Source organism: Anomalospiza imberbis, chromosome 2, assembly GCF_031753505.1.
Source record: "Anomalospiza imberbis isolate Cuckoo-Finch-1a 21T00152 chromosome 2, ASM3175350v1, whole genome shotgun sequence".
Lineage (NCBI taxonomy): Eukaryota > Metazoa > Chordata > Aves > Passeriformes > Viduidae > Anomalospiza > Anomalospiza imberbis.
In genome coordinates, this window is record NC_089682.1 from 2,012,697 (window position 1) to 2,034,822 (window position 22,126).

The 22,126-nt window shown below is 47.4% G+C and overlaps 1 long non-coding RNA gene across 1 annotated transcript in view; it reads left to right on the plus strand.

Annotated features, from left to right (window-relative positions):
• Positions 1-22,126, plus strand: part of LOC137468128 (uncharacterized) — a 292,269-nt gene that overhangs the window by 185,943 nt on the left and 84,200 nt on the right. The window contains exon 2 of the long non-coding RNA XR_010995767.1: positions 15,386-15,404. This is a non-coding gene — a long non-coding RNA (uncharacterized lncRNA). The remainder of the gene's footprint in view (positions 1-15,385; positions 15,405-22,126) is intronic.

Genomic DNA, 22,126 nt, shown 5'->3' on the forward strand with positions numbered 1-22,126 from the left:
AACATAAATTCCCTGCAGGTCTTTAAGAGTAAATTTGTGTTGAGTTTTCCTGATTTCAGAGGGAAAACTTCTTCCCTGTTTCTCAGCAAGGCAGAAATCCTGTCCCAAAAATAAAATAAAGTGGGAAATTTGTCAATTGTCACAAACCATTGGTGTTTCAAGGCATTGAAGAGGGGGGAGAAAAAGTGGGAGAAGAAAGAGGGAGGGGGCAGGGAGAGGATATTTGGTCTGGTGTTAATTAAGAGCAGCTGATGACATGGACTGATTTGTCTGAGGCACTTCTGAGCTGTACCCGGTGCTGTTTACACTTGACAGCTGGACATTCTTTCCTGCCTGCATTGTTTGAACTCTGGCCAATGGCACAATCATCAAATCTCTGAGAGTGGGTTTGGAATACAAAACTGACCATTTTTCCTCCCAGACAAAAAGAGAGGCAGGGAAGGAATAACACAAAGTTCCCTCAGAGAGGTTGGGATTTATTAGGTTGTACATTCTGGGTTGCAAAACAGAGCCTCTGGTCATTTTTTAGGCTGGCTGTTAAGAGGTTTTGTTTCCTCACATCTGCTGACAAAAAGAAGTCATGGTCCTCTGACCCTTTCCTCCCAGAAGAGGTCTGGTTTGGGGAGGGAATCAACCAGAGCATCCCTGGATTCCTGTCCTGGGAGTGGGATGCAGAGGGGCTCACTGGGCTGCAGGGGTTGCTCTGGACTGGATTATGAGGAGAATAAAAATAATGAATTAAGGAAAGGGTTAAATATGAGATCTCTGAACCCAGCTCTCAGCCTGTCATCAGCTGAGAAGCTGGAAAATCTTTGTCAAAGCCAAGCATGTCCTGGACACTCCAGAGGCTCTTTCTAAACCCCCTCTTCACCCTCCAAAATCGACAGCTCGTTACAAATTGAAACTCTTCCCTAAAAAGGAGGGGAAAAGAAAATTATCTTTGTCTCCTGCCTGAAGTTTGAACTAAACCACAGAGCTGATTTGACCCAGATATGTCCAGCTGGTCGAGCCTGCAGGGCTTTGCTTGCCAGCTTTGTGTGGATGATGCTGCTGTTACTCACCAGGGCTGGGTGCTGATGCTTTTTGTTTTCTAGGCTGGAGCTGGGGCTGAAATCACACACAGAATAAACAGGAAGGATATATTTAGCTCCTGCAGCTTGCTGGTAGCGTGAAATCTTTACTTTAAAATCCTGCAGTCAACTCAAAAAACTTACACAGCTCTCAGGGTTACCCTGGAGCTGGAGGAATTGTGCTGCAGTGGTGCCTCCACTCCACTTCTTGTTTTATTTTATGTGGAGATCGACTTGAGTGACCAGCTTTGGTTGATTTGGTAATTTAAATCTAGGAATAAACAGCCTATAGCCTTTAAATATAGGAATGAAAACAGGAAAAAAACCCACCCTAATTTCCTAGATTTTGTTAGCCAGGTTTAGCAGGACTGATCTGTCCTTCCTTCCCTGAAGTTAAAATCCAAGACAAAAACTCCTGTATTGAATATCCAACTGTCTTCCTCCTCTACCGTTTTTCTGGAAAGACAGCCAGCCAAAGCTAAGGAAAACCACATTGCACAACCCCAAATGTATCCCAAATGTCCCAGCAATGCTGGGAAGGCACCGAGGCAGAGCAGAGCAGAGTCCCTGCCCCACAGACCCTCCCATGGGATTTTCAAACTGCCCATTCATCAGCTTAAATGAAATTAATTGGAGTTTCCCCCTAATTTATTTTCAGTTTAGACCAAGGAAAAATGTCCAAAGTTTCACTCCCACTCAAAAGTAGCAACTTTTTCTATTATTCAGTCTAGGTGAGACCTTGGTGAGGATAAATCAGATTTCTCTGAGGTAAAATTTGCCAATTTTCATGGATCTCCTATTTTGGTCATTTTCCTCAGAGCCTCAAAAAGCCTCCAGGGAAGATTCCCTGGTGGAACACCTGGGAGGCTCCACATGTGCTGTGAAGGATGATTTACATGGAGCACAAGGACTGGGATCTTCTCCAAGCTGGATGCATCCTGGTGCCATCCATGAATTTCTGGTTTTTTTTTTCTGTCAGAGTTGTCCTGATTAATCTGTAAATTTCCCACCCAAGAGATTTGGATTTATTTCTTTCTCTCCTTTTTCTCTCTTTCTCTTCAAGTCATTCCTTGGACACCTCCAGGGATGGGGACTCCAAACCTCCCTGGGCATCCCCTTCCAATGTCTGACCATGGAGAAATTCTTCTTGTACTTTTTAATCCCTTCTAGTTTGGCTTCAGCTTCACCAACTGATTCTCCCTCTTTTCCTCAGGAGGAAAATCACAAATATTTTAGAATTAAACCACAATAAATTAATTCAGAACTGTTCTTCCTCCATGAAGAACAAATCCAAGGTCAACAAACAACCCCAATTCCGTGGTGCCAGCAGGCACCATGTGCCATTCCAGCTGGGAATCTCATCCATGTAAGGCCGTGTGGATTTCCACCACAGTTATGCCCTGAGCAGGTGGGCCCGATGAGCAACGGGATGAGTCAATCCATGTGGGGCTCAAGGGGATTCCCTGGATAGCACTGAATCATCCAGCACCAATCCCAGGAAATCATTCCCACCGTTGGGAACAAACAGTTGAGGCAAAGGGAGGGTTTGGGCTCAGCATTCATCTCTTGGGCCACTGCTGAGTCACAGCCTGGGCTGGAGGGGTGTCACAGCTGGATGTGCTCAGCCGGGAGAGGAATAAAATCCAGGGTCAGTTCCCAGCTCGGGATGTTTGTTTGGGGTTGCTGGTTGTGTTTGTGTTCACACAATCAGCGGGGCTGGCCTGGCTTAGCTGCACCTCTGATGGGACACTCAGAAGTGTCCCTGGGAGAAGCCCTGGGGAGGTCGTGGTTAGTCATGGAACTCACAGAATTCACAGAATTCACAGAATCACAGAATGACCAGGTTGGAAGAGACCTCCAAGACCATCGAGTCCAACCCAGCCCCAACACCTCAACTCAACCCTGGCACCCAGTGCCACATCCAGGCTTGTTTTAAACACACCCAGGGATGGTGACTGCACCACCTCCCCGGGCAGCCACTCCAGAACTTTATCACCATTTCTGTGAAAACCTTTTCCTGATATCCAGCCTGTATTGCCCTTGGTGCAGCTCGAGGCTGTGGAATCATGGACTGGTTTGGGATGGAAAGGATCTAAAAGCCCATCAGATTCCATGGTAAGGACACCTTCCACTGTCCCAGGCTGCTCCCAGCCCCAGTGTCCAACCTGGCCTTGGGCACTGCCAGGGATCCAGGGGCAGCCCCAGCTGCTCTGGGAATTCCACCCCAGCCCCTACCCACCCTCCCAGGAAACAATTCCCACCCAAAATCCCATCCAGCCCTTCCCTCTGGCAGTTTAAAACAATTCCCCCTTCTCCTGTCACTGTTTATCCCTATAAAAAAACCCCTCTCCCTCCTTTTATAACCCTCTTTAGGCCCTGGAAGGAGCTCTGAGCTCTCCCTGGAGCCTTCTCTTCTCCAGGTGAACAGCCCCACCTCTCCCAGTCCATAAATTTATATCCCAAACCAGTTAAACCAACTCAGCTTGGTTTGTTTCCTGCATTTTCCCAGCGAGGAGGGTGACAACAAGGAGAGAAACACAGGGAAGAATTTTATGACTCCCATTGTCCCACACAGGCAATGATGTGGCCTGGGCCAGTGCAGGGACACTTTTAGTGGCCAAATTCCCACCTCAGCTCCACAGGGACTGCTCAGGATGGGCTTCAAATCCATGGGACCTGATGGGCTCCCAGTACTGGGGTTTAATGGGTGTTTTCTGGGAATGCCATTTGTTAATTCCCCAGGATCAATGACCAAAGCCTGTCTGGAAAACCCGGCCTAACCAGGCTAACTCAGGGCCTTTGGCTTTTTTTTCCTGGTTTTCCTGCTCCTCATATCAATAAACTCAATTTAGGCTGAGCTGAACTACCCAGTCCAAACCAGCAATGTGGGGGTTGGTGTTTAATTTTATTAAATCAGCTCCTGTAGGCCCCTGCCAGTTTACACCAGTGAGGATGTGGTGTGAGCTTGAACTCGCAACTCTAAGAACTGGCTTGCTTCTAAATGCAAACACATTTCCTGCTAAAACCTCACAATCTGAGGGAAAAACTCACACAGAATCCCTAAAGTCTCCTGGTTCATCCCAGAAAACCAAGGTTTGAAGATGGAATATGAAGAAATCATATTTTTTGCTGAGTTGAAATTCCATGTTCCCTGTTTTTAGGAGTATTAGACCAACATCTGTTAGTTTTGCTCCAGTCATCATTTCCAGCAGAATATTTATTGTTTCAGGGGTTTTATAACTCGTAAAACTTTTATAAAGTTGAGGGAAAAGCTGATTTTTCAGGCCTCAGTGCTGTCGTATTTTTATATACAACAAATACAAAAGAGAATCACGGCAGTCATGGCTTTTAATATTTTTAGAAAGAGGAAGAACTGCAAATATAATCAGAAATCAAACATGTAACCATTAATTTTACACAAAGGATGTGGGCAACCCTTACCAAATATCTGTCAATTGACCTGATTTTGCTAACACGGCAACATTAAATATCCAGTTTTTCCTTAAGGGAATCTGCTGGGTTTTACACGGGAAATAACTTTCAATTTAGGGGGTTTTGGTGGTTTTTAAAATTTTTAAGTTGAAAATGTCTTGGAAGAGAGATTGGCTATGGTGGGAAGCACCATCCACTGGGGATAGGAGAGGGAAGCAGCAGGGTGAGAGGGAATAAAAAGAAATCCAAGAGCAAAACCAAACAGAAGCCAGGAATTTTCAGCTCCTGTGCATGTCCATCTATTTTTATCCCAGAAGGAAGCTGTGTTTTCTTTCCCTCTGCTCTCCTCCTGCTGTGGGATTTCTAGGATCCATCCCAGCACCTGGATTTTCCTGGAACCTGATGTGTTCTGCCTCCAAGGGAGGACAAATTTGGCAGTTGCTTCGTTGGAAGCAGAACAGGAGCAAAGCCGGATACTCCAGACTTCCAGGGGCACCAGAGGGATGTAATTTATTCCTTTTCCTTAGGATTTTGCTGGCTGCTTTCTTTTGGATATTCAGACAAAAAGAAAAGTTGTATTTTCCCTTTTCTTGGATCATGAGTGTATCCTTTCTCCTCACACTCCTGTTGCTCCTGTTGTAATTTGGAGAAAACTTCTTGTTTTCTCTCTTTTTTCTTTCTTTCTGTGTGACAAAAGAAAACTTGGCTGGAGTAAAGTGTCCTGAAAAGGGAAAGAAAGCAGAGGCTGAGGCACCAAAACAGGACTTCCAAATACTTTTTCACTTGCAGAGCAGCAGAGCCAGGATGGAAAAGCCACATCCCAAACTCTCTGAGTCCAGTGGGATGAAGGATCCACGTAAGGAATCCAAACTCTCACCAGTCTTCCCCTCATAATTATGATTATTAATTATCTAATTTTATATTTATAAAGAATTTCCATGGGCTGGATCCCCTCTGTCCAAGGCCAGATCAAAGAGATGTTCCTTGCCCAATATTTAATGCCAGCACAAAGCACAATGACCATTCTAGACTTAAAACTGGTTCTAAGTCTAAGTCTAGACTGCCCAGAAAAGTGTTTTTTTCACAGAAGAAGTAGGAAGGCTTAAAAAAATATCAATTATTTGGTGTTGCAGCCCCAGATGATTGAATAGCAAAGAGAAAATCACCGCTAATTTTGGCATCAGGATCTCTAAATTTAGGATGAAATACTGGAAAAATAAAAATCATTGTAATCAAAATTGTAAAAGGAAAAAGATAAAGGTCTTTGGAGACTGAGCTTGGGTGGAAATGAAACAAAAAGAGTAAAACACAAAAGAAAGAAATTCAAAATTTCTTTTTGAAGAAAAAAGAAGTTTTTTCTTCAAAAAGAAAGTTTAAGGGAAATTTGAGGAAAAAGCTCCTTCAAATTTGGGTGGTCAAGGCCAAGTGAAGAAAAACCCACAGGAATTGTCCATAAAATGCAGAATTTCCATCAGAACTTTTTTATCAGCAGTAGTTTCCCAAAGAAGCAATAAAGTTCTGCAAACGCAACAGTCGGAATTTGTGATCCCAAAGGAAAAAGAATTCCTGGGGAAAACAGCAAATTCCAGTCACTGCTCCTGTCTAATACCAAGGGACCAGAAATCTCTTGATGTCTTTTGTCCCTTAATTCATTCAATTCAGTTAACAATGATGAACTCTCAGAGAATAATCCCATTTCTCTTAAAAAAAATGGGATTTAGGATAATGCCCAGAATGAAGCCAGGGCTGCTGAGGTGGGGAATGGCTCTGGATGTCAAAGGATGAACAATAATCTCTTTACAAGGGCAATTCCCAGATGCTGGGGGATTACTGGAAGCAGCTGCTCCCTGCAGCAGGACATCTTCCTATGTTTTATTTTATTTCTCTTTTAGATCACTGTCCTAACTGAAGGACATGGAGGACATTGTCTCCACTACCCTCCAAAAAAGCTTTTCAGAGTGTTTCTTCCTTGTGGGGATTTTTGAAGGAATTTTGAATAAGATGGGACCTCCGAGTTACTTTAGATGATGCAGTTTCTTTTTCTTCTGCATAGGCAGGAAGGGTGAGTTCAGCTCACCTCTTCACTGCATGGCTCAGAAGGTCACAAGATTTTTAATTACAAGAGTTCTAAAGGATTTATTAACCAATAAAACACTGCTAATAAGGATATTTATGTTTTTGACACAATTCTTGACTGTTTCATCTTATGGACCCATGATACAGTGTGAGCTCTCTTAGCCAATCATGTTATGACACACAAACCTACAGTACTATATTCTGAAACTCTAAATTTTCCTCTTCCCAGCCCAACGTGTCACTACTTTAAACTACAAATCCACATTCTCCCTTCTAAGACTTCAGTTTGGGAGCCTTTTCCAAAGTCTCAGCTCAAATCCTGGCTTTAATGCTAAGCTTTGGCTTCCAGGCCCAAAGTTCTGAGAGTTCCCTGCATTTCAGATTCCAACACTTCCTGCTTGAACAAGGTGGGTATTTAAAAGAGTAAATCGTGGAATATCTTGAGTGGGAGGAATGATGGAATCCAAACCCAGACCCCCACCAACCCCATCCTGGGCATCCCTGGCAGCGCTGTCCAAAGGCTCCTGGAGCTCTGGCAGCCTCGGGGCTGTGGCCATTCCCTGGAGAGCCTGGGCAGTGCCAGCACCCTCTGGGGGAAGAACCTTTCCCTAAAATCCAACCTAAATCCCTCCTGGCCCAGCTCCAGCCAGGATCCTGTCCCTGTCCCAGAGCAGAGATCAGAACTGTCCCTCTGAGGAGCTGCAGACTGAAAACTGAATCCCATTTCCCAGGAGAAATGGGCTCCTGTGCTCCAGAGGGTCTGTGGACTCCAGCCCCACTCCGAGGGCACTGCAACTTTGTCCCTGAGAGGTTTGGTGGGAGAAAATGCCCTGGAGGCCCCTCAGAGATTGAAGGTGGAAGAGGGAGGTGATGCCCCAGGTCAGGAGGGGTCCCCAGGTGTTGCTGATCTCGTTCTTTCCTCAGTGACTTCACTCCCACGCTCAGTTCCTTGTGGGTGACACCGGGGGCAGCTCCAGGTTTGCCTGAAAACTCTGTGAGCCCAGGAGCTCTTCCCAATAGCCCCATTCCACAGAATTCCTGCTGCAGGATCAGTGCAGGTACCGCTGCAGGTACTCGCTGTCCTGAGGGAGATACTTCAGAGAATCCCAGTCTGGTTTGGGTTGGAAGGGATCTTAGGATCATCCCATTTCCACTCCCTGCCACGGCAGGGACACTTTCCACTGTCCCAGGCTGCTCCAAGCCCCAGTGTCCAACCTGGCCTTGGGCACTGCCAAGGATCCAGGGGCAGCCCCAGCTGCTCTGGGAAAACTCAGCTTCCCCACCCTCACAGGGAGGAATTTCTTCCCAATCTCCCATCCAAACCCACTCTCTGGCAGTTTGAAGCCATTTCCCTTTTTTGGCACTTCAGTTCCTGATTCAGAATCCCTCTCTGGCTTCCTTGACCTTCATTCTGCCCTTCCCTTCAGCCCCTGGAAGGTGCTCTGAGGTCTCCACACACCCTTCTCTTCCCCAAGGTTTCCAGAGCTCCAGGAGTGTTTGGACAACACTTCCATGGATGCCCAGGGTGGAATATTTGTGGGGGTCCGTGCAGGGCCAGGGCTTGGACTGGATGATCTTTGTGGGTCCCTTCCCACTCAGGACATTTACAGATTCCATTCATGAATTAATTTCCTGGTTTACTTGCTCCTTAGGGTAAAAATTAATTTTGTTTGGATTATTTTTTCCCTTGCTCTCTGCCTTGATAACGTGGCTCAAGATAAAAGTAGAGGAGCATCCCTTCAGCTCCTCAGGGCTGCCACACAATTCCAACTCTTCCTCACCCCCTCCCAGAGCTTTCTATTAAAAAAAAAAACCAAACCAAAAAACCATGAAAAGCCAAAGGAAAATCAGCCCAGAACAGCAAAATCCTCCCTTTTGACTCAGAGTCTGACTCCTTCTTCCAGAGGGACTTTTCCCAGGACGGTCCACATGGGTCTGTCCCCTCACACCACCCTGCTCCTCCCTGCCAGCTCCTGGGGCTGTCCCAGGGTTGTCCCCATGGGGCTGGATGTGGTGACCTCATGGAGACGTCAGCCAAGGCCTTCATCTTCCAATTTGGGACCCAATATAAGGCCAGGCTCCAGTGGCTCCCAGGGCAGGAGCAGGAGGGCTGGAAGGGAGGGAAGGGCAGGAAAAGCCTTCGGGCAGGAGTTCAGAGAGTTCAGGAAGGGTCACATTCACTTGTAGAGTCACTCCTTATAATTTTAATTTTTTTTCTATTTTTTCCCTCTTTTATTTTTTCTCTCTTTGGTTTTTTTTTTCATTTTTTTCCTATTTTTTCCACGTTTCCCCCACTGAGAATTTCTCAGCCCTCACCTTTCCCCCTCTGTCCCTCTCTGCTGCTGGTGTGGTGAAGATTTCCATCCATAAGGAACTGGAAAAACCCCATGGGGGTGTTCAGCCTGGAGAAGAAGAGGCTCCAGGGAAACCTCATCCCAGATGGGAGACCCTCCCCTGGAACACTCCCCTGGGACCTGACCACTTCCCTCAAAACACAGCCCTGGGATATCCTCACCGATTTCTTGGGAAGCAGAGCTGAAACCCTTTGGAAAATCCCATTTTTTACATCTTGGAGCATTTTCTGTTCTGAAATTTCCATGGGCTGGATCCCCTCTGTCCAAGCCCAGATCAAAGAGATGTTCCTTGCCCAATATTTAATGCCAGCACAAAGCATAATGACCATTCTAGACTTAAAACTAGTTCTAAGTCTAAGTCTAGACTGCCCAGAAAAGTGTTTCTTCATAGATGAATTAGGAAGGCTTAAAAAAATATAAATTATTTGGTGTTGCAGCCCCAGATGATTGAATAGCAAAGAGAAAATCACCGCTAATTTTGGCATTAGGATCTCTCAATTTCGGCTGAAATGCTGGGAAAATAAAAATCATTGTAATCAAAATTGTAAAAGGAAAAAGATAAAGGTCTTTGGAGACTGAGCTTGGGTGGAAATGAAACAAAAAGAGTAAAACACAAAAGAAAGAAATTCAAAATGGGAAAGTTTGAGGAAAAAGCTCCTTCAAATCGGGGTGGTCAAGGCCAAGTGAGGAGAAATCCACAGGAATTGTCCATAAAATGCAGAATTTCCATCAGAACTTTCTACCAGCCATGCCAACCACGACAACTGAATCCAAAGGTCCAGCCCTCCCCATGTGTCCACCACCCTGAGGTGCCTCTTCCCAGATTTTCCCAAGTTGTCCCCTCCGAGCCGTGGCAGATTTGGCCACGAGCAGGAGCAGCTGCCGGGCTGCCGCAGCCCCAGACAGAGCCATGCTTTTGTGAGGAGCCCAGAGCCTGTCCAAGAAGCTTGGGGAGGAGAAATGAGAACCTGTTGCTGTCCCAAAATGGAGCTGTTGGCCTTGGGATGGGGATCTGAGTCATCTCTCCTGCTCCTTTGGGCTCTCCAGATGTCGGATTTGCTGCTTCATTCTTTTCTGTTCCCTTCCCTACCTTCTTTTCCAGGTTCTCAGACATAAAATTTCAGTTTTCCATGGTGACAACACTGGTTCCACAATGCCCAAATCCTCATTTTTTGAATGGGGGGCTGATACTTTCCAGCAATATCCTCATGCCCATGGGACAGGGGGAAATATTCATGGAAAAAATCATTTTTAAGCATCCCAAAGCCTTCCCTCCCTCTCTCTAACAACTCCTGTTGTTCTAATTAAGAGGTGATCAGAGGTTCCTTTATGTTCCAAGGGATTTTATCCATGATATTCCCACTCCATCAGGCATTTAGGGAAGTGTTGGGAGGCTGAAGTTCTTGGCATGGATGTTGGATGTGACTCATGAGCTGGAGGTGGGCAGGTGACATCACCAGCAAAGGGAAACAAGGATTTCAAGGGTTTCAGCTGAAAGGAATAAAATATCCAGACACAGAGGATTAGCAGGAAAATTTGCCTCTGTCAGGAGCAGGGTAGCCCAGAGAGAATAAATTATATCCTTTTGCCTCCTTCAGCCACCGGTTTCTTGTCAGGCTGGAAAAAAATCGGAGAAGCCAAAAAAAAAAAAAAAAAAAAAAAAGGAAGAAAAAAAAGGGAAAAGAAAAAGAACCCAGCTGGCTTTGACAGAAATGCAGCCATTACCTCAGTGAGCTTCACAGGAGGGCATTGAAAGCAGACAAATTTTCTGGGTTCTGTCCCAGATTCCCAGATTTGAATTTCCTTTCCATAAAGACAGGGAGAGATGTGGAGTTAGACAAAACAAAAGCGGTTTTAGTAGCTGAACACGAGCAGCAGGAGCAGGGCTGAGCTCCCCAGGGCCTGAGCTTCTCCTCTTTTGCCTCGTCATGGCCAGAAATCTCAGCTTTGCTTTTTATGAAGGTGCCAAACTCTGGAGCTCCGGGTGGGAATTCCAGCATTCCCATCCAGCTGAGCCTGATGGAGGGAAGGGGAAGGAGAATCCTGGAAGGGTTTAGGGTGGGCTTGGAGCAGCCTGGGCCAGTGAGAGGTGTCCCACGGCATCCCGGTCGTCGTTAGAAATGAAGGAGTGGGATTATTTTTAATTTAAGAATGATTTATTGTTTAGATAAACAATAGTCTTAAGGTTGTGAGATTTTAGAGGGGTAAGTATTTGGTTATAGCTCAAGAGTAGTCAGAAGTTATTTTGTTGTAAGGTAATATATAATTTTTTTAAATTAATACCTAGTTGTTATAGGATTTTTTTTAACTTATTACTTTTACTTACTTCTGTTGTACTGTGGATACTTTTATTTAATGGGCTTATAACTTATAGGTACACATATGTTTCTATAACAACTTTAAACTCTTAGTTTATTCTATATAATTACACTTTAACATTAAAAACTTATTATATAAAGTTTTATTAAAATATAAATAATATATATATTAAATATGTCTTATTTAATATAGTTTCTCAAGGTATATTTTTACTTATAACTATAGAAATACACATTTATGACTTTTTTGCTTAATGTTTGTGTATTGTATTTTGACATTAATTTAATTTTACATTATTATTATTTTACATAATTATTAATGTAATTTTACATTAATTTAATTTAATTTAATTTAACCAATTAAATGAATTAATTTACATTAATTTAAGGTTACAGATCAAACTTTTCAGTGTCAGTTTTTCTGATTCTCACACTATGGGAGGGGGTGGAATGGGATGAGTTTAAAATCCATCCCAACCCCAACTACTCCATGATTCCCTGAACTCTGAGCCCATGGGCATGAGGATACAGCAGGGACCATTCCTAGGGGGTAATAGAATGAGGATTCTTTGCATCTTTTTTTTTTTTGCCAGGGTCAGGATTAAATGTGTGAGAGGGTATTTCTGGTTGGGACTCAGATGTTTATCAGTTCTTGTCTCTGTCACAGTCTCACAAACCCTGAGCTCTGCAGCACTTCACTCCAACAAACTAAAAATGGAGCCCATCTCTCTCTCTCCAAGGCCTTTTAAGGATCAACTGTCCAATTAAGAAATGACACCTCAATTATTTTCACTTTTAACCCAATACCCAACCACCCGTGCCCGCAATGGGGACTTTTTTATCCAATTCCACAAAACCACCCAAACCCATGGAGAAGGAGGTGAAGGAGAAGGAGCAGCCTCCACCCTAAAACCTCCATCTTGCTTTATATCTACTGCTGCATCCTAAACCCTTAAACTCTGAGTTTCCCACCCTGTGATATCACACACTTCTGTTCAAACTCCACCCCCACAATCCCAGTTTTGTCATTCCATTTTGGAAGCTTCTCCAGGGCCTCAGGTCAGTGCAGTGTTCTCCTGGGGGGTCAGTGCCTGGCAGCACAGAAAGTCTGGAATTCTCAGCAGCCAGGGTTCCACCAGCTAAAGGTGTTGAGATCTTCCCCAGGAGCAGCCGGAGTTGGGAAATCGTGGAAACAATGACACCAGGTGAATGTAACGGAATTTTTTCATCATGTCAGCAAAATGTCTTTGGGAAAACCTCACATTCCCCTTTCAGGAATGAAGGTGCAGGAGGGCAAGGTCAGATGCGATACTGGTAAAAACAGTTCTTTACTGGGAGGGTGGGGCGGCCCGGGCACAGTGCCAAGAGAAGTTGTGAACTCCTCATCCTTGGATGTCTCCAAGGCCAGGCTGGACAGGACTCTGAGAAACCTGGAAGGTTTCTAAACCTAAAGACCCTAAAATGTGGTGGAACACAAACCAGGATCTTCCCAGGTGACTTCCTAAGTGTCGTGCCCGGTCCATTGGAGCTGTTTGACAGGAAAACAAGAGAGAAGGGTCTGAACTCTGCTGTTAATGCTGCTTTTGTGCTCACAGACATGCCCACGGACACGAGGGGCAGATCCAGGCACACCAAACTCAGCCCAGACCTCGCTCAGGGTGAGCTGCACCTGGAATGTGTCCCCTGGATCCCTCCCCGGGTGTCCTTTGCAGGCGTCACCGCCCCAGCAGCGAGTGGAGGTGACAAACAGCTCCTCAAAGTGACAAAAATCAATTTTGCTGATGCTCCCCTGCCCAAAACCCAGCCCAGTTCCCCACCCTAAGGAGGAGAAAACAGGGAATGAGCACCCAGGAAGATCTGGGATGTCCCCAAGCCCAGGTTCAGCAGGGTGAGCTCACTGATTTTGGCTTCTCTCTGAATTTTTTCTCAGCTCCAGCCTGAAAATGCCTGCCATGAAAGGCCCTTTTCACCTTTCTTGTCACCTTTTCTCTCTCCACAGTGCAGCCACAGCTGGTGGCAGCCAAAGGAGATTGCTGCAGCTCCTCTCAGCTGAGGTTTGGAGGAAAAAAACAAATGCACAAAACCCCAAACCTCCAAAAAACCCCCACAGACACCGTGCAGAGCAAGGGTTGAACTGTGCTGTTCTCACGGGGGGGGAGGAGAGGAAAACACTTTTATTGCAGCAGTTTTGCAGCTTCTGCCAGGATTTATAGAAGAAATCTCTAAAACTTGTTGAAATCTCCTTGATTTTTACGGCTGGCACGTGGATTTTTAAGATATCACCTGCCCAGGTGGAGCTTGGCTTTGAGAGAGCTGATCCTGCTCCTGCTCCTCTGGGCTGCCAAGGAGAATATTCCTGCAGAACACTGGAGGTTTTTTTTTTTATCTTGTGTTTTGTATTAAATGTATCTCCAAGCTTTGGACACTGGCCTAACCCATCCTGGGTGCTCTCAGACCTTCATTTAATTTTCCCATTTTTGCATTACTGTTTCCCAGCAGATTAGGAATTGGATATTAGGGAGGAATTCCTCCCTGTGAGGTGGTGAGAAACTCTGGAAGTCATCCCTGGAAGTGTCCAGAGCAGCTTGGACAGGGCTTGGAGCACCTGGGACAGTGGAAGATGCCCTGGGGGACTGGATGAGTTTTGAGGTCCCAAACCATTCCATGACATCACCCTGATATGTGGTTTTTGTTTTATTAAGCCATTTTAATTTTTGATATCAAACCAAATATCTTCAATGAGAGTTTGGAACTGACCCACTTGCCTTCCTGTGCACCTCAGTTCCCTGCAGGCTGGTTTTGGGGTCACTCAGGGTCCTGCAGACTGGTTTTGGGGTCACTGAGAGATCCTGCAGGCTGGTTTTGGGGTCGCTCACGGGCTCTGCAGGCTGGTTTTGAGGTTGCTATGGGGTCCTGCAGGCTGGTTTTGGGGTGGGGCAGGGTCCTGCCAGGCTGGTTTTGGGGTCACTCAGGGGCTCTGCAGGCTGGTTTTGGGGTCGCCCAGGATCCTGCAGGCTGGTTTTGGGGTCACTATGGGGTCCTGCAGGCTGGTTTTGGGGTCGCTCAGGGTCCTGCAGGCTGGTTTTGGGGTGGCTCAGGGTCCTGCAGGCTGGTTTTGGGGTGGCTCAGGGTCCTGCAAGCTGGTTTTGGGGTGGCCCAGGGTCCTGCCAGGCTGGTTTTGGGGTGGCTCAGGGTCCTGCAGGCTGGTTTTGGGGTGGCTCAGGGTCCTGCAAGCTGATTTTGGGGTGGCTCAGGGTCCTGCCAGGCTGGTTTTGGGGTCACTCAGGGTCCTGCAGGCTGGTTTTGGGGTGGCTCAGGGTCCTGCAGGCTGGTTTTGGGGTGGCTCAGGGTCCTGCAAGCTGATTTTGGGGTGGCTCAGGGTCCTGCCAGGCTGGTTTTGGGGTCGCTCAGGGTCCTGCAGGCCTCCCCTACCTGCTCACCTCTGACAAGAACCGAAAGCAGAGGCTGTTTCCTGACCCTGCCACCACCCAGCCAGAAGAAAAGAAACTCTCAGATGTTTCTGGGCAGCAGCTGCACATCAAAAATAGTCCCTGGCCAACAGCCTCGGTGCCCTGAGAGCACGGGAAGGCTCTGCTCTCACAAATACGGCCCTCACTTATTGGAAGTGAGCACTGAGCCCTTTTTCCATGATCACTTACAAGTGGGAACCGAAACCTCTCGGGGCACAGAGAGGTGTGTGTGACACCAGAGCTGTTTGCTGGTGATTCAGCCACCTGGGTGGTGGATTCTGATCCTTAAAGGGCATTTTTTGCCTGGCTGGATGAGAATTTGTCATTGTGTTTGGTGACTGGATTTGAAAATTGATTGGGTGTGCTCTGCTCTGGAGCCAGGCTGGGAGAGCTGGGGGGGCTCACCTGGAGAGGAGAGCTCCAGGGAGAGCTCAGAGCCCCTGCCAGGGACTGAAGGGGCTCCAGGAGAGCTGGAGAGGGACTGGGGACAAGGCCTGGAGGGACAGGAGCCAGGGAATGGCTTCAAAGTAGGATTGGATGGGATACTGGGAAGCAATTCTTCCCTGGGAAGGTGGGCAGGGGCTGGGATGGAATTCCCAGAGCAGCTGTGGCTGCCCCTGGATCCCTGGCAGTGCCCAAGGCCAGGCTGGACACTGGGGCTGGAGCAGCCTGGCACAGTGGAAGGTGTCCCTGCCATGGCAGGGGTGGGATGGGATGAGCTTTAAATCCCTTCCATCTTTCCATTTGTTGCTGTGCCGGGATGAAAGCCACGTTCCCGTTCCCAGACCCGTCCTAAACTCTGCACAATTATCTCTGAGCTTAATCACATCCAGCTTTGGGAGGACCTGGGTCTGCCCACCCCAGGCGTGCCAAGCTTTTGGATCCCACCCAGAAAAGGGGACAAAACATCCACTGGGAAGGACAGAGCAGCCAGCAGGAATTTCCCTGGATGTGTTTTGAGGTTTCCAACCCTCTGCTTCCCAGATTATTTCCCAGGCTGTTAAAACAAGCCCTTAAGACAAAGAAGTGTAAATCCCGGGAATTCCAAGGCTTCGTGAGGGACTCTGATGGCCCAGCAGGAGGCTGCTCACTCCTGTCCCTGTTCATCCCACCCAGCAAAGCTCCCGACATTTCCCTGTGCCACACTTCCAGCACCATCCTGGCTCTTCCCAGCTGCTCCAGGGAAACATTTAGACCCCCACACTCTCCTGGGAGGATTATCCAGGCTGTGAAATGTCACTGCTGTCCCTGCAGAAGGCTGAGTTGGCCCCACTGCTCCATGCCCCACTGTCCCCTACGATCAGGGAGTTTTTCTTTAGGGTTTCACTCCTCGTCACAGCTTTTAGGGCGTTGGAGGGCACGGTGAGTGCTGATTTTCCGCCCTCACATGGTGGGAATTGCTCTTTTTCAGCCTCCCACTTGGTGTGGTTCCTTGCCAAGGAAAACCCAGGTGCTGCTGGGCTCTTGTTCGGGATCCAGGCAGGAGCCTTCCCTCTGAGTCAGGAGAAACTCAATTCCCCCAGCACGCCTTGGAGCCCAGGCAGAGTTGCAAATTGCTCAGACAAGACAGAAAATTGAGGTCCTGACCACATCTGGTGGTTAAAGATCCCCCAGAGCTCCTTGCAGAGGCAGGAGCAGCAATCCACAGAACTTTGCAGTGCCTGGAGTTTGCTCCTGCTCCGCTCCTGGCTGTTGATGTCACAGTGTCCTGTCTCCAGCAATTTGGGGTGGATCTGCTCAGGAGTGGGGAAAGCTCCTTTGAAGGGTATTGTTCACTCCCTGCCCTCCTGTTCCAGGCAAAGCTGGGCCTTTCCTGAATTGCTCAGGCACAGGGAACAGGAGTTGAGTCCAGGAAGTCTCAGCCTGAAGTGATCTCTGGAGCACCAGCCACAGAACCCCAGAACCCCAGAATTACTGAAGCTATAAAGAAGAAATAAATAGAAATAAATAAAAAATCCTTTACTAAAAACAACTTTACCACCGTGTAAAGATATAAGTAATAATAGTAGCTCAACCATCCAAAGTTTCTCCAAAAACAGAACACTTTGAGAATTTCAATGTTTATTTGATTATCACTGGGTGATCCTTCAGGATCACCCAGTGCCACCCCAGTGCCACCAGCATCACCCCAAACCCTGTCCCCAGGGGCCACATCCAGACTCCTCTGGGACAATTCCAGGGACTCCAAACCTCCCTGGGCAGCTCATCCCAAGGCCTGATCACTCTGCCAGGGAAATTTCCTTTCCCAATCTCAAACCTGAGCCTCCCCTGGTGCTGTTTGAGGCCATTTCCTCTCATTTTTTCCTTGCCCCTCCTGTCAGGAGCTGTGCAGAGCAATGCAGTCTCCTCTGAGTCTCCTTTTCTCCAGGCTGAGCGCCCCCAGTTCAGCTGATCCTCCCAGGATGTGTTTTCTAGCCCTTTCCCATCTCCATTCCCTGCTCTGGACACACTCCAGCCACCCCACTGCCCTTCAGCCAAGCACTCCTTGGCCTTTAACCCCAAAGCCTGACCCCAAAAGGAGCCTGGCTCCATCTCTGGCTGGGTCTCTCCACAGCCTATGGAGAAATCCCGTGCTTTTTAAGGTTTTTAAAGGTTTTTTTTTTAAGGCAGGATCCCCATGGACATGACCATAAACTCCTGTTTGCCAACAGAGTGAGTGCTGCTCTCCTCAGCCAGGGGAGAGAAGCTGGAGGAGATCCCTGTGGGATCAACTGAAAGCACAAAAAATCCCACCACTGACCTAGGGAAAACCTCATCCCATTTTCCCACTTTAGTCCCTCTTGATCCCACTCTGGAGTGTCACCATGGTGACATTTGCTCTTGTCTCTGTCACTGGCCTAAAAACTCAAAGTGGGTTTTTTTATTTTGTTTCCTCTCTGGAACAAAAATGAAACAAATAAGAGAATACAAAAAGAGGCCTTGCCACAGATATTCCCTGCATCTGGCTACCTCCCCACGAGTTCCAGGAAATTGGTTGGCTGCCACTTCACACAGCTGGGAACACTTTGGAGCAGCAGTAGCCACGGTGCTGGTCCTGGTTGGAATGAGAAGGGTGAGGGATGGGATGGATGGAATAGCAACTGTCTGGTGTTCCCTTGGGAGCATTGGGAATGAGCACTGCAGACTGGCTGGGGATGGATCATTCTGTAGATCCAAGAAGTTCCAAGGCATGGATAAAAGGTGTCCTGAGAAGCTGAGGATGGAGGATCACCCCATAAACACCACTCAGAACTGGGGGTGTCTGGGATCCAAACAAAATCGGGATGAGGTGTTGGAGTCTCTCCCAGAGAGAAACAGGAAAGAGGATGAAGGTGGGAGGGAAGGGAGTTCCAGCTTTGATTTTTATCCAAGAGAAAAAAAAAAGGTGGAAAGGGATACAAATCCCATTTTTTATATGGATTGAGATCTCTGTAGAGTTCTTGGAATGGCAGGAATTGTTCTCGTGGAGAAATTCAGCTTTCAGATTTATCCCAGCAGAATCCATAATCTCTGGGAATGATTTGGGTGGATTTCCTTAAAAGTGATTATTGGCTTGATTTTGTCAATGCTGATGGTATTTGGGAAGATCTGATTGGAGAAAATTGCCTGCAGTGAAATAATTAGGAATTAATTCGGTTCTCTTAATAAGATTTTTGATTTAAAAAGGGAAACATTTTACAAAGTAAGGAAATGAGGGATTGGAGCCATCTGGAGTGAGCAGTTCAAAGTCCAATTTGCTCAAGTCATGGATGCAAGGAAGGGATAGTCCTTTTAGAGCAAATAAAGAAAATTAGGAATAATTAGGGAGCTGACATGGAATAAAAAGGGAAGTTCCAGTTGGAGTCCAGAGGCACAAAATGCAAAGTAGCAAAAATCCAAAGTAGCAAAAATCTGGTTTAGATCTCGCAAAGGAAATAAAAAGCAGCAAAAACTGTTTTCAGTTATAGAAATGAAAAGAGAACAAAGAAAGAAGAAGTGAGGACACTTTGATGGCAACCTAGAGATGAGAACTAAACAATGACTCAAAACTCAGGGAATGCTTTCCCTTGCTTTCCAGAGAGGATGCAAAGGGTGATGGTAAAAGCAGGAGGATGAATGGGAGTGGAATGAAGGTGAACTGGGAATGGTCACCCTGAGGTGGAAGCAGAGCTCCAAGAGCTCCCTGCCTCAAATTGGGTGAACTGGCCACTCTCCATGTTCACCTCTGGAAGGATTTTAATGGAAATAGGGATCTTAGTGCTCTCCTAGATCACCTGGAGAGGCAAAATCCACAGGGAAAAAGAACTTCAGTGAAGGATAATGCTGATATCCAGAGAAATGGGATTACAGAGCTACTGGGAGGTTTAGGTTGGAAACCACAAAACATTTCCAGCCCTCTGAGGCCTGAGGATGTGGCACAGATTCCCAGGAGGAGAAGGTTTCTCAGGGAAGGTTACAAAAGGCTGGGAAGTTTGATTTAAGGAGGCTCAGGGGGGACTTGGTGACTCTGCACAACTCCTGCCAGGAGGGGACAGCTAGGGCAGGGGTCAGGAAAAGGGACAAGACAAAGGGAAACGGCCTCACGCTGGGCCAGAGCAAGCTCAGCTTGGCCAGCAGCAGGAATTTCCCCATGGAAAAGCTGCTCAGGCCTTGGCAGGGGCTGCCCAGGGAGCTTTGGAGTGCCCATCCCTGCAGGTGTCCCCTGGAGGTGGCACTCAGAGCTCTGGGCTGGGGACAAGGTGGGCATGGGGCACAGCTGGGACTGCATGGGCTGGGAGGGCTTTTCCAGCCTCAGTAATTCTGGAATTCTATTCCTGGACTGAGTTCTACCCCCAGGTGTTGCCATCAGTGCTGCCCTGGGTGAAGAGCTGGGCTGGAGACCCCACAGCTGCCTTGGACCTTCACCAGCAAGAGCCCCCTTCCAAAATTTGGGGAACCCTGACTGCATCTGGAATTTCTGCCTCTTTAATCCACTTTTAATAGCCATGGAAATTAGCATGAAAGCCTAATAATCATGTCTGGGATCAAGAGAGACAGACAGGTATTGTTTAAATCCACATTTTAGCAGCATTAGTAAGCAAACACAAGGGAAAACCAGTTCTCTGTTGCAACACTGGAGGATTTTGGCAGGATTTTGGCAGGAGGAATAAATCCTGAAAGCTCTGCTTGTAATTAATCTCTATCTGCAGCTCGGAGCTCTGTCCAGGAGAATTCCCATTGCTTCAGCTGAAGATGCTTCAAAGTCCGTCGCAGAGGACACACCAGTGAAAAGTTTTGCTGGTAAGGTCTTTAATTATGGCTTTGTTAAACATTTAATTTATAGATGAAAGAGCAGCTATTGTGAGATGGGCTGTTAAAATCATCTATGCTAAGCTGTTAAATAAGCTCCTGGCTTTTTGTTAATTCCTAAATATGTCAAGGAAGTAATTTAATATTGGGACGTGGAGTTTTTGTTCCTGTCTCCCTCCTTAAGTTGGAGTTAATTGGATGGGTGCTGCAGTGGAGCAGAAATGGTGCCAGGCATTTAAAATTCAGTATTTCAGGGCAAGATTTCAGATTTAAATCCGGAGACATCACAAAGAGACAGAGGCAACTTAGAAACAAGGAACATCCTTGGCCCTTTGGATCTGTTTCGATTAATGGCAGCTTTGGAGATGGTTCTCAATAGAATCACAAGGGTTTTTTTGGGGACAAGCCCTGGGGAGAAGGATTTGGGGATCTCGTGGGTGAAAAGCTGGACAGGAGCCACCAGAGAGTGCTGGGAGCCCCAAATCCATCCAAATCCTGGGCTGCATCCAGGGAGGGGAGAGCAGCAGGAAAGGGATTGGGATTGGGATTGGGATTGTGTCTCTGTGCCCCCAGAGGTGAGAGCCCACCTGCAGAGCTGCCCCAGCCCTGTCCCAGCCCAGGGAGGAGCTGGAGCTGCTGCAGAGAGCCCAGAGGAGGCTCCAGGATGAGCAGAGGGATGGAGCAGCTCTGCTGGGAGGAAAGGCTGGCACAGCTGGCATTGTTCACCTGCACAGGAGAAGCTTTGGGCTGAGCTCAGTGTGGCCTTGCAGGGCCTGGAGGAGCCCCAGGAAACCTGGAGAGAGACAATTTCCAGGGAGTGCAGGGACAGGACCAGGGAATGGCTCCCACTGCCAGAGGGCAGGGCTGGATGGGAGATTGGGAATTGGGAATTGTTCCCTGGCAGGGTGGGCAGGGGCTGGGATGGAATTCCCAGAGCAGCTGGGGCTGCCCCTGGATCTCTGGCAGTGCCCAAGGCCAGGCTGGACACTGGGGCTGGAGCAGCCTGGGGCAGTGGGAGGTGTCCCTGCCATGGCAGGGATGGAATGGGATGATCCTAATATCCCTTCCGACCCAACCATTCCATGATTCCATGATTTTCCATGAGTATGGAGCCTCCAGCTGCCAGCAACAACCCAAGAGCAGCAGGACAACATCTCACACACGGAGACCTCCAGGTTCCCAAAGGGGCTATGCCCATGGCCAGGCTTGGTCATTAATTCATTTTCATTCACCCAGGATTATAAATTATGCTCATCAGGCAAGAAAGGAGAGACTCCAATTAAGTTTCTACCTCGTTAAGCAAAGCCAGGGCAAAGAGTCCAGAAATTACCCGTGGACAATCTGCCCCAACCACGGTTTGTAAACAGCTGACAAATGCACGTTCATTAATTCAGAACTTGCTCCCAGACTTTTTGGGAGCACAAAACGAAGCCACACTCTCACAGTAAATTATTCACTGCAAATGATTCACCAGCTGTAGGAATTACCTAATCCCCGAGCTCTTTTTCCAAACAGTGCATGGATTTCTCTGGATTGATTTTAGTCCCAGAATCTTAATTATTTTCCTTTTTTTTTCTTTATCCTTTATCAGTTTCTATTCCATTTTTCTTGCCTGTTACTTTGTCCTGATGAGATTTTTTCCCTTCCTGATTTATTCCCTGCCTGTGAGGTCGGTGTTAATTGTCATTTTGTCTTTGCTGGAGTGACTTTCTGGCTCCTGGGTGCCACACTCCCAGTGCTGGTTCACCTCAACCCTCTTCATTTGCATTCTGAACCCTCATGGTCTGGGCAGAAATTCTTTGTCACCCAGGGTGACCTTTCAGCCACTTGTCACCACCAACTCACACCCTTAGAGCAAGGTTTCCCCCTCAAATGCCACAAAACCGCCCTTTGGGCATTTCCCATCCCTCAGGGTGGGAAAAAAAAATGTCCTTTGGGATGGATTTGGTGGTTTTGAGGTGCTGTCAGAGGTCGTGAAGTACTGGAGGATCCCTGTTTGGTGTCCACAGGTGATTTATCCCTGATATCTCAGCATCCACAGAGCCTTTCCCATCATGGATGCTGCTGGATTGTCCCTGCAGGGAAGTGGGGAGGGGGACAGAGGCTGCAGGGACAGGAGGAGGCTTCTGTCCCCTCTCTGCATTTCCTGCAAGTTGTGG